General features: G+C 40.4%; 1 protein-coding gene across 2 annotated transcripts in view; it reads left to right on the forward strand.

The window, feature by feature from the left end:
- Positions 1-14,160, forward strand: part of DNAJC5B (DnaJ heat shock protein family (Hsp40) member C5 beta) — a 183,410-nt gene that overhangs the window by 47,290 nt on the left and 121,960 nt on the right. The gene's annotated exons all lie outside the window — the stretch shown is intronic.

Genomic DNA, 14,160 nt, shown 5'->3' on the forward strand with positions numbered 1-14,160 from the left:
GAAAAAGAGCAGGAGTACCTAGAAAAGTAGGATGGCTCGAGAAGTCACAGGGTGAAGGGGAGGTAAGCTGGGACAGATCATGAGGACCCTGCACTGGGAAACTGGAGATTTATTCTGAGAGCAATGGGAGAAACAATCAGTGTGTTTCATGTAGAGGGATGCAGGGATGAGGTTTAGGCTTTAGAAAGATGGCCCTGGCCACCAAGTGGAGAACAGATGGTGGCAAGGCAAGCCCGGCCAAAGGCAGGCAAGTCAGGAGGCTCTAAATGACATTCTGGAAGCCTCATCAGAACTCTCTGAAAACCTTGAAGTACCCTAAATTTGCATTTTTTGCAAATCTCTAAAATACATTCCTTCTCCATAGTCACCTCAGATTTTGTATTAGTTTCCTAGGGCTGCCATAAAAAAATATCACAAACTAGATGGTTTAAGACAATAGAAAGTTATTCTCTTGCAGTTCTAGAGGCTAAACGTCTGAGATTAGGACTGTGGCAGGGCCTTGCTCTCTCTAGGGCCGTAGGGGAGAACCTGCTCCACGCCTGGCTTCTAGTATAACCAGCAATCCTTGGCATTCCTTGGCTTGTAGATGAATCACTCCAATCTCTGTCTCTGTCATCACATGGCATTCTACTTGTGTATGTGTCTTCACATCATCTTTCCTCTGTGTCTCTTTTCTTCTTATAAGAACATTATTTAGATTGGATTTAGAGCCCACCCTACTTTAATATGACCTCTTCTTAACTAATTGTATCTGTAAAGATGCTTTTTTCCAGATAAAGTCACATTCTGAGAACTTGGGGGGTACACTATTCCACCCAGGACAGGTTTCTTGTGAGCACATCAAAACTGATCACCACCGGCCCTGAACCATGAGGCACTGGGTCCTTGCCTCCTTTACAAAGTTAACCCCTATGCAAGGAGGGTATTCTAGAAGCATGCTCCCATTGATTGTTAATGCATAGATTATTGTATAGATCCACTTGGCTTTTTCATGTAAGGAAAAGCTGTTATTGAGGTTCCAAGGAGGAGAAAGAGTGTAACAAGCATCTGCCCCACTTAAGTACATGCTATATTCTCCGCTGAGATAACGTATATTTTTCACTCAACAAACCTATAAGGCTCTACAAAAACAGAAGCCAAATAAATTGTTTAATGCATAATGTTATGCTATGTAAATATCAATGTCAGTTTTATTAAACACTAAAGGGAAAGTCTGAGTAATCAATTTTTTTAGGGGAAATACATTTATTTTAATATCGAGCCCAAAATCTATGTAAAATTTGGAAGCTTATCAGAAAATTCAGACAAAAAGCTTATATTTTGTCACCGAAAGTTTCAGCTATTTACCAAAATGATAAAACTGGGACATTAAGAAACTGACTTGAATTCTTATTATATCATATGCATATTTAGCATAACATAGTGACACACTGTATGACCTGCAGTACTCTGCCGCTCTCATTCTACAGAAGGAATACATCTCTGGTATATTGTTAGATGGGTAGTGCGACATTTTCTGTGTTTTTAGTCTGGAGCAGCACACTTAGGCTCTGCTGCTTTCTTTGTGAATTCAGACCATGTAGTCTGAAATAATCACAACTATTTTGAAGATTACACACAGAAAAAAAATTCAAGGAGCCTAGACCTGTTTTTCTGGTCTGCGAAGAAATCTAATTTTGGGTCCTGAATCCATCATGAAACATATTATTTATCTTTTCTAATAAGAAATCATATTTTATCAGACTACCATCAAAGCTCTTTTCTAATTTGTTCATAAAATTTTTGAATGAGAAGAGCAGAACAATGGCCCTATCCACTTCTCTTTAGGTTTATATCACCCTTTGGTAAAAGCATGGAAACCCAGCTACCTGGCCTAACCTAGTTCCCCCAAACACCTAACGGAGTGAGTGGCATGGGAGACTTTGCTGGGCACCTTGCTGAAACTCATTAACACTATATCTACTTACCTCTTTTTATCTTACTTGTCAGTAACTAAGTGTGGTGATAACTATGTCAAAAAAGAAATCTGGTTAATAGTAACTGACTTGTTAGTTAGAACCCATTATGATATGACCCAGTGGTCATATCTTTCTTTTTTAGGAAAAACATTATTTGACAGTTTTCAAATTTTGCCCCGGATTAACACTAGAAATACATAGTTTATAGATGTAATAATAACCCTAATAATTACTATTTTATTGAGTGTCTACTCTGTTCCAGGCATTGTATTAAGTTCTTTACTTACATTATTTCATTTAATTTCTACAATAAGCCTATGAGGTAGATTTCACTCCCAGATGGAAAATGAGGTCCAGGTGGTTTAATCACTTTTCCAGACCCAAGTGGCTTGTATGAGACCGCCAGTATCAACCTCAAGTCTGTCTAATTTGTAAGCTCACACTCAGAACTATAGCTCTGGTCACTTGATGATATTCTGTGCAAATCAACATCATTGCATTTTTCCAAATGTTTCTTATATTACATATTAAGGTATCCCCTTTCTCTAGGAACCACGTCTTATTTCTTTTTACCCTCAGGCTTAGCATAGTACTTGTTATATAAGAAGGTTTTCGATAAAGTTTTGTTGAATAGATGCAATAAAAACATCTTTCTATTATCCACCATTTTCCTACATTTGAAAATTAGGAAACCCCTTTCCCTTATCCATTTCCTACCTCTTGCCCTCGGTGAATACGGACAGTGGTATCCTCTGTTTCTGGCAGTCAGGGGTTTTCCTAACGTTCTCTTATTCAGGGCTTAAAGAGAGCCTTTGTTTTAGCTTTTCCTGTATGATGATCATCACCTGGGCAGAGAACACAAAGTAAAATGGAAAATGAATAGTTTCCTTTTCATTTATATCTATTACTTTTTACTAACTGCCAGATATGAACTTACTACTCTTATCGCCCTTAACCTTATTCTTTATGAAGTGGACAACCATCTTTAAATCAAAACTGAACACTTCTAGGCCTAAAGTCTCATTCTTTTACTTATTCGTGAACTTGCATTTAAAATATAATTTTAATAACATCAGAATACTGAAAGAATAAGTTAATAAATGTTCTCTAATATTTTAAGAATTCTGAATTATGTATATGTACATGGCGACCTCATAAATGGGGGAAAAAGAAAAATTATGATTTTAGTCTTTCAAATGAACAGATAGTCTATTTTGGTTTTGACTAACACCTACCAATTCTTGCCTCCTTGCTTATTCTGCTTACAACACAAACACACAAACACACAACACTGGATTACAGTCTCAGCCAGTATGGTTTGGTAGTTATCTCTTCCCAGCCAAGAATTCTACGTTTTGGTCAATAATTTGGAATGGGCTTGACATTTAACTCAATGTGGTCCCCAACTTCTTAGTTCCCAGGGAAGGAAATAAATGGCAGAAATCAAGATTTTCACCTCCTCAAGGGTTAGAGGCATCAAACAGATGGACTTTGCAAATGCCAGAAACCAGGCTGAATTCAGAAGGAGAGCCATTTGCTGAGATTCCTAACTAAGAAGGAATAAGGAAGCAGCATGTCCAAATCATAGAGGAACCAGGTTAAAGCCATGTGTGAACCTGGGTTAAAGAGGATACTCCTAATGTAGGAAACTAAAAATCAAATCAAGCTATATTCAGATACTGCAATATGCTGAATCGTCCTACAGCCAGACCATGAGGAAACCTGTAGAACAAAGGAAGATTTCTGCTTGGATCACTCACAAACCATTTACCCATATTGTGAAGGGAAAACAGGAAAACAGAGTCTTTAAGTCACACCCTATACAAAATAAAATCATTCATTCCCTATGGCTAAAACCTTGGGGAACCTATGGATCAAAGGCTTCGATTCGTCAGCAGGCCTTTCACGCTGCATAGTCTTACCTTTTCACTCTGTGGACTCTTATCCTTTCATACCGTATGTCCATATCATCTAAGGAAAATGGGTAGTTCACAGAAACTAAAGAATGATATATAAACTGAATTCCCTGAACAATCGGGGTCCCTCAGTGTCTTCTTACCTGTCCCTCTTGCTGTCTCTCTCTCTCTCTCCCTCTGTTGTCTCTGTCCCACTGAGTCTCTCTTAAGCTCTCTATTCCCTCTCAGAGCCTTACCCCTTCTCGAATAAACTTTCCTGTTGACTCTAACTCTGATGTGCGTTTGAATTCCTTCGTGCGCTCAGCCAAGAAGCCTCCCTTGGTGCTTAAGCTCGCCTGAACTCAGGGGAATTTGCCCTGTCCTGCATCACTATGGCGCACAAATGGAAAGACAAATTTATAGATGGGTCTGTCCACTGATCTCCTGAGGAAGGTTTGTCCAATTTTTAATCTCCTTTTTGTCCAGGCTGTATATACCATTGTTGAGTAGTAGAAGTTCATTGCCTCCTATAAGTGCTATTAATATAACTGTTTGGTTCATTTACTTCATTAAGCACCATTATTAGAACATTACTAGATGTTAAAGAAGCAAAAACAAGTTAAGTCAATATGTTTTCTGGATAGCATGTAAACCACGCATGTCAATCAGCACACCTGTTCTATATCATAATATAAAACAAAGCAATTAGAAGGCTCTATCTTTAAATCACTAGTATAGGATCTAGGGAAAGGGACACATTATTACATGGTATGCATGCTTATCGAAGTGCTTATGAACATAGCATTAACTATTATAAAAATATGGTGTATATATCTCAAGCGTTACAAAATATGATAGCCAAATAAAGTCACCTGTATGTCCCAGGCCTTACAAGATGTACTATTTGATACTTTTAAGTTACACTTTTGATAATAAATTATTAGGCACTGAGTCCTTATTCATAAATCACTGCTCTTTAGTGCCACCTTTGCTTTTTCTCTCTCTCCTTTTTCTAAACACACACACGTATCATTATTACTATTAATCTTTGGTTAAACCAGTTGAGAATAAGTTGCAGGCATCATGACCTTTCATTTCTAAATACTTGATCATGTCTCCTAAATATCTAAATACTTCCTAAGAACAAGAACATTTTCTAACATAACCACAATTTGATAATCAAATTGAAAAAAATTTAATAATAATATATTACTATTATCTAACATAATCCATATTCAAATTTCACCAATTATCCTAATAATTAAATGTCCTTTATGGCATTTATTTCTTTGATCTAGGAGTCAGTTCAGGATCACACATTTCATTTGTTTGTCATGTCTCTTGTCTCTTTTATTCTAGAATGGATTCTCAGCCTCTCTGTGCTTTTATGAAATTCACATTCTTGAGTACAGTCTAGTTGTTGTGGAATGTCCTTCAGTTGGGTTTCTCTCATTATTTCTCAAGGTTATTTTTCATTGTTCCCCAGGGAACTGCCTCATGTGTGATCTGGCTGGCTGCCTTCACTGCCCTCCATGTGGCTGCCACCGCTGCTCCTGTACTTCAGGAGAAGATCCAGTTGTCTACTCTGCTGATGTCCACCGCTTAAATCCTCTCGGGACTCGGAGAAAGTACACACCAGGCCCCTGACCTCTCACTCCAAATCCTGGATGGGCGCTCCTTAACTCCTCACAGCACACCAGAGGCCAGGCTGCAGCTTTTTAATAAAACTTCATTCAATGCTTGAGGGTAACACAATCATTACACAGAGAATAACATCAAACTGCTACTAAAAGTTGCTATTCTTAGAGCCCACAGGTTAAGACATGACCTCAGAGTTTTGAAATAAGTGCTTCCTGCCTCCATATGGGTCGGCTCACTCTACCACAAATGCTTCTGTAAAGTCCATTGAGGTATAACTGCACACAAACTCCATTTCGTTTCTTTAATATAGGTTTTTTCTGATTCAAGATGGTTTTGCTCATAGAGTGGCATTGTGACTTACTTTTTCCACCCTTTCTCCCTGCATGCCCACTCTTTTCATTGTTAAGCCTTAGGATATAAGATTTATCGAGACTCAGGTCTACAGTCATGGGGACAGTAAGTTTCGGTTGCACTAAGGATAACATCTTAGCTTTAGATGTGTTTCAGCCCCAGGCCCATCGAGGCAGAACAACAACCCCACTGGCCACAAGGCCAGGCCAAGAGACCAGACCGGATGGCGCCAGGCTGGTTCCAGAACGACACAATGATCAATGACCCCTACTCCCTTAGTTTCCATGACGACTGATTTTCCCTATATAACCTGTACTTTCGAGACACCGGGAGCCAGGTTTTTCAGAGCATTAGTTCCTCTGTGTCTCCAGGACATGCAACTCCCTGAAATAAATCCTTACTGTCTTTGCTGCAAACCTGCCTTATCTCTTCTTCGACTGGCACACAGGCAAACGGACCCCTTTTGTTCCAGTTACATAGGGAGTCCAGACCCAGCAGGGTGCCCAGGCCTGGAGAGAGAAAAAACATTGTTCTCAATGCCCTCATTTCCTGATTTAGAAGGACTGTCTTCCCAGGAGGTGTGATACTAAGGACATCCTTTCCCTTACTATCACTTTTAAGTATCAGGCCCTCATGGCTCAGCAGGTCCAATCCTCCCAGACCACATTTACTAAAGTTAGGCTGTTTAGTCCCATGTAACACCACATGTGAGCCACTAAGAACCCAGCCTGGAAGCCGTACCTCGAGCCAAATACAATTCCTTTCCAGCCTTTTCCTCAGCATGTGGGAAAGAGCAGAATGGGCCTCACACCCTGACTGCACCAGTCTTCATTCCCGATCGCATGTAAACAAATGCTTCCACGAGAACCCATCAACACATCTCCCAAGAACAGCCAGCAATTTTTAGACATAAAAAATTCTAAACCTAGATTGAGGAAAAAATTATAACTCTGAAGGAGCATAACTGAGCTTAAGATACACCCGATTTACATTACTAAATACACTGTTCAAAGCACTTGCGTTTGGTTTACTTTATCGCATTTTGGCCTTCTTTAAGAAAAACAGTGAGTACTTATTTGCCTTTATACCCACACAATTAAAAGGCCCATTGAAGCAATGGTTACAAAAACTGACTTAGCAGTTTGGCTCCAAAGGTAAATTCCAGTTTCTACTCCAGAGAGTGAAACTGCTTATAATTTCAAGACTGGAAGGTTTTCCAGGCTCAACTTTTTTTTTTTTACTATTTTAAGGCAGGTTTTTAACTTCTTCAAACACACCCTCCCTTTCTAACCTTGTCACCCTAAGTACTCTCTCAGCATCCTGCGCTCCTGCCAAACAAGAGCACTTTGCTGCTTTCTCGCTTCCAGACACTTGCTGTTCTTGGGCATCCTGTCTTGAATACTCTCCCCTTATCCTGATCTCTCAAAATCCCACCTGGTCTTCAAAGACCTCCTCTAAAGCCATCTCCTGATCTTCCCAATTGGATGTGATCAATCTTTCCTCTTAAAATCCCATAACAAAATATCTGTACCTTTCTCTTTCTCATGGCAGTTACGTTCTACCTTATGTGACCGTTATTGGGTTCATGTCTTATCTGTCCTACCAGGCTTTCTCTAGGTTAGTGACAGAGTCTTGGTACCTCTCCCATCATCTGGCATGGTGCTTTGCAAATAATAGGCATTTAAAATATTCGTAGAGTTGAAATGAACTGAAAACTAGTGAATACAAGATCTCACAGGAAATTGATAGCTCACACCTAAATTACATCACATGGCAAATCTGAAAACAGTAGTTCAAGAATGAGATTATGAATGAAAGATGAAATGTCTCAATCTTTTGTTAACATGCCAACCACAGCTTTGGTTAAACATTGTAAATGAAGATCCCTTTAAGTCAAAACTAATGGACATTTGATGACACAGAGTAGAACAACTGGGTAAAATGATTCTTGGGTTGTAGAGCTTGCAGTTTGGTTGGCTATAAAATGTAATATACTAAACAAAGATCTTTAGTGACACATTTCTGGTAATGTTTTGGTCATTTACTCACTGTTATCAAACATAGTTACCGAAGGCCTATTAGAATGGGCTGCTCATCAGCTAACTCTATCACAATACAGTGAGATAAAAAATATATATTGTACAACAAATGGTACGTGGGTTCCTCTTGGGAGAGACTCATCTATCTTATGGAAAAAGCCTTGAGAAGCCTGTAAAGAGTGAAAACTTCCCCTTAGGGTATAGGTGTTAAAGAGTTTGAAGACTTCTGAGGAAGGAAGAGAGATGGAAAAAAAAAAAAATCTATTTGCCATAGGGGTTGAGCAGAGGGAGAAGGGAGAGAGAGAAAAAGGAGAACAAAGGGCATGGGCAGACGCCATGTTTGGGTGGAATACTGTAAAACAAGGTGACTCGTCTCCACCTTATGCACATTCAGGAAATTTCACAAAATCACATAAAGCTTGAGGTGACTGGATTTCTTGTGAAAACCTGTAAAGTGGCAAAGTTCTGCATCATGGTTTTTGTGGGAAGTAAAATAGATACAGTAAGCAGGGGCCTGAGTCAGAGATCTGGAGGCCTTGAGTTAGTGAGAGTCCCCAGAAATCCTGGGGACTTCCCCACCTTCTGGAAATTAGAGGCTTTAAAAAAATTTCCCCCAAAGTACAGAAATAGAGGCCCTTAGATAAAATCATCATACAGCAAGTTTAGTGGTCACACAGCCTTATAACCCATGACTTATTTACATAAACACTACCTCCATTTATAAGAAAAGCAAATCATGTTTGAGGAATAGAATATAGCATTTAATAAGCATAGACTCTGGAGCCAGATGCCCGAGTCTGATTCTTCATTCTACTTTTTATTAGCTACGTGATCTTGGGTAAGTTACTTGGCCTTCTGTGCCTCAGTGCCTTCATCTGAAAAATGGGGGAAATAAAAGTACCTATCTGTGAGCAAAGGGTTTAACTAAACCTATTATTCCTCTGTGACACTTAAACTTGGTTGTTTATCCAGCTCTGTTCTCCTGGTAACCTGGAAAATGTAGAAATATCAACTATCTTACTAGACACTGTTGTTTATGGTTAAAAAAATATATATATATATATGAGCCCTGAGTGGTAAATTGCATCTGGACTGAGAGCAATTAGAACAGAACTATATATACTTGATGGGGACACCATGCTTGGACTTCCCTGGTGACCCTCATAACTAGGCTTGTACCTTTCAGGATCCCTGTAGCTATACCTATAAAAATTGTACAGAAGATATTAACATATGATCCAGCAATTGTGCTCCTTGGTGTTTACCCAAATGAGTTGAAAACATACGTCCACACAACAAACAAACAAACAAACAAACAAAAAACTATACACAAATGTTTATAAGCAGCTTTATCTGTAATTGTCAAAACTTGGAGCAACCAAGATGTGCTTCAATAGGTGCATGGATAAATCGTGGATGTCCATACTATGGAATATTATTCAGCAATAAAAAGAAATGAGCTATCAAACCAGGAAGACACACGGACAAACGTTAAAGGCATATTGTTGTTAACCTAAAAGAGGCCAAAGTGAGTAGCAACAAGTGTTTACTTGAGATCACAAAGAAGAGGTATTTGGGAAGCACTGGTTCAGGCAGAAACCCAAATAGTGTTCATACCACGAGGTGAAGGCAAGGGGATTTTATGAGAAGGGGATATAATTATAAGACTAGAAGGAAGGAATTTCTAGTGGTGTTAATTGTAAAGAATATCCTTAATTTTCAGTCCTATAGTTAGGACATATGCTTTCCTGTTAGCTTTACAAACAGCTGTTTGGAAGACGACCCTGCTCTGGCCCCGTCTGAAGGTCGTTTTGCCCAGCTTAAACATTCCAAAGGTTCACAGAGCAAGACGTGCAAGGCAGTTCCTCTGGAAGGTTGCCTTGACTCCATTTTAAAATGGCTCCACTTACTTTTCACAGTGCTAAGTGAAAGACGTCAGTCTGAAAAGGCTATATGCTGTATGATTGCAACTATATGACATTCCAGCAAAGGCAACACTATGGAGGGAGTAACAAGACAAGAGGTTGCCACGGGTCTGGGGGAAGAAAGGATGATAAATAGGTGGAGCACATGGGATTTTTAAGTTGGTGAAACTATTCTGCATGATACTGTAATGGTAGATATGTGACATTACACGTGTCGAAACCCTTAGAATGTGGGTCTTGTGGGTCTTGTGGGTCTTGTTTCCTGCCCTCGAGGTGTTGGACGGCTTCAGGAATTGCCACTAAGGAGAAATGTCCTCTGCTGGGGAGCTGTGGTTCCTCTCTTGTATCTTCCTGAACAGGCCGGTGGCCTGTAGTCACTTGGTGAGCCTGAGCATTTGGCTGAGTCTTAGATCTCTTGCTGGGCTATGTACTATCTCACGGAACTGCTGTGAGAATTAATTAAGGTAACATTGGCAAAGCACTCAGAACAGGGTTCGGGACATGTAAGTGCTATATGATTGTTAGTTATAATTATAACTAACCTTCACCTTCAGACGGAGTGGTTGTAGTTAAATATTTTAATAATTATATCTCAAAAAATTATGAGTGATATGCTGTCTGCAATGTCAGATCTATATGTTATATAGCTATATCCACAGATATATACATATATAATATTTTATAGATATTTCATTACATAAGGCCTTGCACATAGTTTGGTGTTTGTTTTATATCCTTTTCTGAGATGGTCAGTCGGGAGTGTCCACAAAAGGAGATACAGGAAAGGCTCAGGAAAAAGAAAGTTTATTATACTCACAGGTCCTAGAGGCAAGAGGCATGGCATGCCCTAAAGGGCCACGTGGGAAAACACAAAGTTGGTCAGGAGGCAGAGAGGCAAGGCAGAGAGGCAAGGCAGAGCAGGGTATTCTGTTTAGGACTGGCTACTCTGAATACTTTGGTGGGGTTTGGGGCGATAGGGATGGTCCCTAGTTGACTGGTACCTCATTCTGGGATGCATAAAGTAGAGAAATATTGCCTCCTGGGTGCACAGGCAGATAGATGAGGTCTGGCTGTGGACTGGTCAGTCTGCATATCAAGCGCATGCTCCTGGCAGGGCCCTTTGCTATTTCTAAGAATTGGCTAGCCCAGGGAGGGGCAGCCTCTCTGCAGTTAGGAAGGTTTTCTTTGTTGTTGTTGTTGTTGTTGTTGTTGTTTAGAATATCAAAAACATCATAATAAACAGAAAATTAAAAAAATATTTTTACAATATAGTGTTCTTCAGGAAATCCCCAAAATTTCATTGTATGGAAATGTTTCAGTGACTATAGCATGAAACCCAAGTCAAGGCAGCATCTTAAAAAAGTCCAGCCTGCCCTCAGCCTAGCTGAGCACCCCCCAAGTGAACTAACTGACCCCTGACCTCTTTTGGTGAATTTATCTGCCTGAAATCTATGTGCTTTCCTTGCTGTGTATCCCAAGCACCTACCATAATGCTCTGTACATATTCACTTACTCATTTATCCACATTTATTGAGGGCCTACAATGCGCCAAGCACTGGGATAGTTAGTAGTTGTTAATTGAAAACATAAACTCTGTATTGAATACACTCCATGTGTCACTTCGGATTCTCTTGGCCTCACCCAGCTCCTGGGCCCTCTGCCACTTTCCTCCCCTCAGCCATTCCTGCGGCAATCAGCTGCTCCCTGAATCCTATTCAGTTCTATACTGTTCTACTGCTTGAGTCCAACGCCTGTCTTTGGCACCTCCCACTACTTCCTCACATGAGCTTGGACAAAACACCACGCCATAGGTTAGATAAATCTGGCTTCAAACACCAAATAGTCCAGGCAACGTCACAAGTTTGGGGGCGTTAACTCTGGGGGCACACTGGTCAATGGTGATGGCGGATGAATTTCTTCTCTGTCCCTCTCTACAATGGACTGTTCTGAGGTAACTTGTTCTAGTACAGTGTAAGAATGTGGTCCCTTTATAGAAGAGGCCCTCTGTGTCTCTTCGTGAAGGAGGGACACTGTCTTATGTTTGCTTCTAGTCTCACTTTTGCTGCCCTAGGACCGCACCTCCTAATGAACCACCAGTAAGCAAGCATTGCCTTAGGCTCTGTTTTCTAGGAAACCTGGGCTAATCTTTGATCATAGATCTATGCCCTTAATAATTCCAGTTACCATTTCTTCTGCTTATTAGACCATGACCCTTCCTCTTTCATTTAATTCACATTCCAGTTTCACTCAGCTCAGTACCATGACTCTCTTGATTATATTTCTACTTTAGCTCTATGTACTCACATCTATCCTGGTTCATCTTGGTCCCACTGTGATCTTGTGTTTGCTCTTCCAGCCTCTATTCTGCCTTATGATGACTACGGTTAGCAATATTTTTATTTTTCTTTGGGAAATTACTTTCCTCTTACCCTTAGTCCATGTGGTTCAGATGGAGCTAAACTTCCTTCCTATACCATTCAGGTCTTGGCCAACCAGTGTATTCTGTACTCCTAGTCATAGTGATTGGTTTGGAGTTAGGCATACGAGTAATTCAGTCCAAATAGAGCTAATCCTGAGCTATTTTTTTAGAATTGCTGGAAAACAAAAGCTGTTGCTTCTCTTAGAAAGAGAAAGGAAGTGAACCTGAAGCCTGAGAATGAAGCCAGACCCAAAGGAGAAAGAGGCTGACTTTTAATGAGAAGATTTGAGCTACTAAATTCATTCATGCCTGAAGTTTTCTACCCTCAAAACTTTCAGTCTTCTGAGTGAATAAATTGTATTTTTGCCTCTCTGTACCTTAAACTGAAAGTGGACAAATTAATATGGTTCTCTTTCTCTATAAATCTATAGAGATTTATAGAGAAATCATTGCTATAAAAACCTGGGGTGCCTGATGTGATACAACAGCAGAGTTTCCTAGAACCTTATGATCTCTGTATCTTTCCACTACAGAGTTGTGGAATGAGCTTAAACTAATCATTAGAGAGCCAAGGATTGAGTTACTGGCCCTGAGGGCAGATACTCCACACCTGATACTCAAGCAGCCATTCCACGGTACACCGAGTCTTGTCTCATCTTGCCTCTTCCCTTTCCCTCCTGACCCGTGTTTCTGTTTGATTGCTTTGCTAGCAATCTGATACAACTTCTTAAATTCTTAAAACTACAGGGGAATTTTATGGCCAGTCAGGCACACAGTCCTTAAGTAGAGCAGAGCAGGTGGAATTTCCAGCACTCACTAGACTGGAGAGACAAAAGCAGGTCTCTTGCCCTGATGTATAGGGGCAACTCTAGGAGGAACCTTCCAGCCCAACCAGTTTGGCTTCTGTTTATCATTTCTACTTGACTTATGTTCCTGTCTCCAACTCTTGATTAATTATGCCTCTCCTCCTAATACGGTTTTACTTCTACACTATGGCACACTGTCTCACATTGCCCTTCAGCCTCACTTGACACTTTGGACCCTCCTCCTTCCTTTACGGTGCCCCTCTAAGAAGGCAGGTCTTCTCAGTTCTGTTCCAGTGTGATGCATGGGATCTGGATACTGGAGAAGTGTGATGACTTAGACCTCTAGAGTTTATGCACATCCTGTTGTGTTTTCAGGGAAGCGTCCTCATGTAGTGATCAGGTGTGTATCAGGCAAGGTCTAAAGCACATGCAATGGATTTCTCCTGCTCACGTGATGAGTAAATGGCTGATGGGCGAGGTCTTGAAGCACACACTGAAAAATATTCGCACTCATATAATGGGAAGTTTTTTTCTGACATGTTAACCCCTTTAGTCAGCACAATTTCTGGACATTTGCTTGGTGACTCTGGCAGCAGTCACCCTCAGTCTACTGGACAGATGCACTCCAGGCAACCAGTTGACTTTCAGGCAATGATGACAGTAGAATTCATGTGTGAGATACATGGATCGAACAAAAACCGCAAAACGTATCTTCTATATGCAAGGCACAGGAAAGGTGCTAGTGGTTTAAGCCACAAAACACTGAATTGAAACATTATTATAATTTGTGAAATTTCCTTTGAACAAAATGAGCCAGAGGCAGAGACAGAATACTAAGGGAGGGCGACCATTCGGGGAAGGCCTTTCTGAATCGGTGACAAAAGGTAGGACAAAAAGAATGAAAAGGCAGTGATCGTGCAAGCAGCTGAAGAAAAGGAGAGTGTTACAACTAGAAAGAAGAGCGTATGAAAACTCCCTGAGGGAGGTATGTTTAGAAATTCAGCTAATGGGTTGTGAGTAAGGGTCGGGGAGAATGGTACGAGATGAGAATTGAGGCAACGTCAGTAGCAGGATGGAGGGCCTTAGAGAGCTTGGATGTAATTCTATGTGAAAAATGAAGCCACCG

Source organism: Pteropus medius, unplaced genomic scaffold (assembly GCF_902729225.1).
Source record: "Pteropus medius unplaced genomic scaffold, Ma_sr-lr_union100, whole genome shotgun sequence".
Taxonomy (NCBI): Eukaryota; Metazoa; Chordata; class Mammalia; order Chiroptera; family Pteropodidae; genus Pteropus; species Pteropus medius.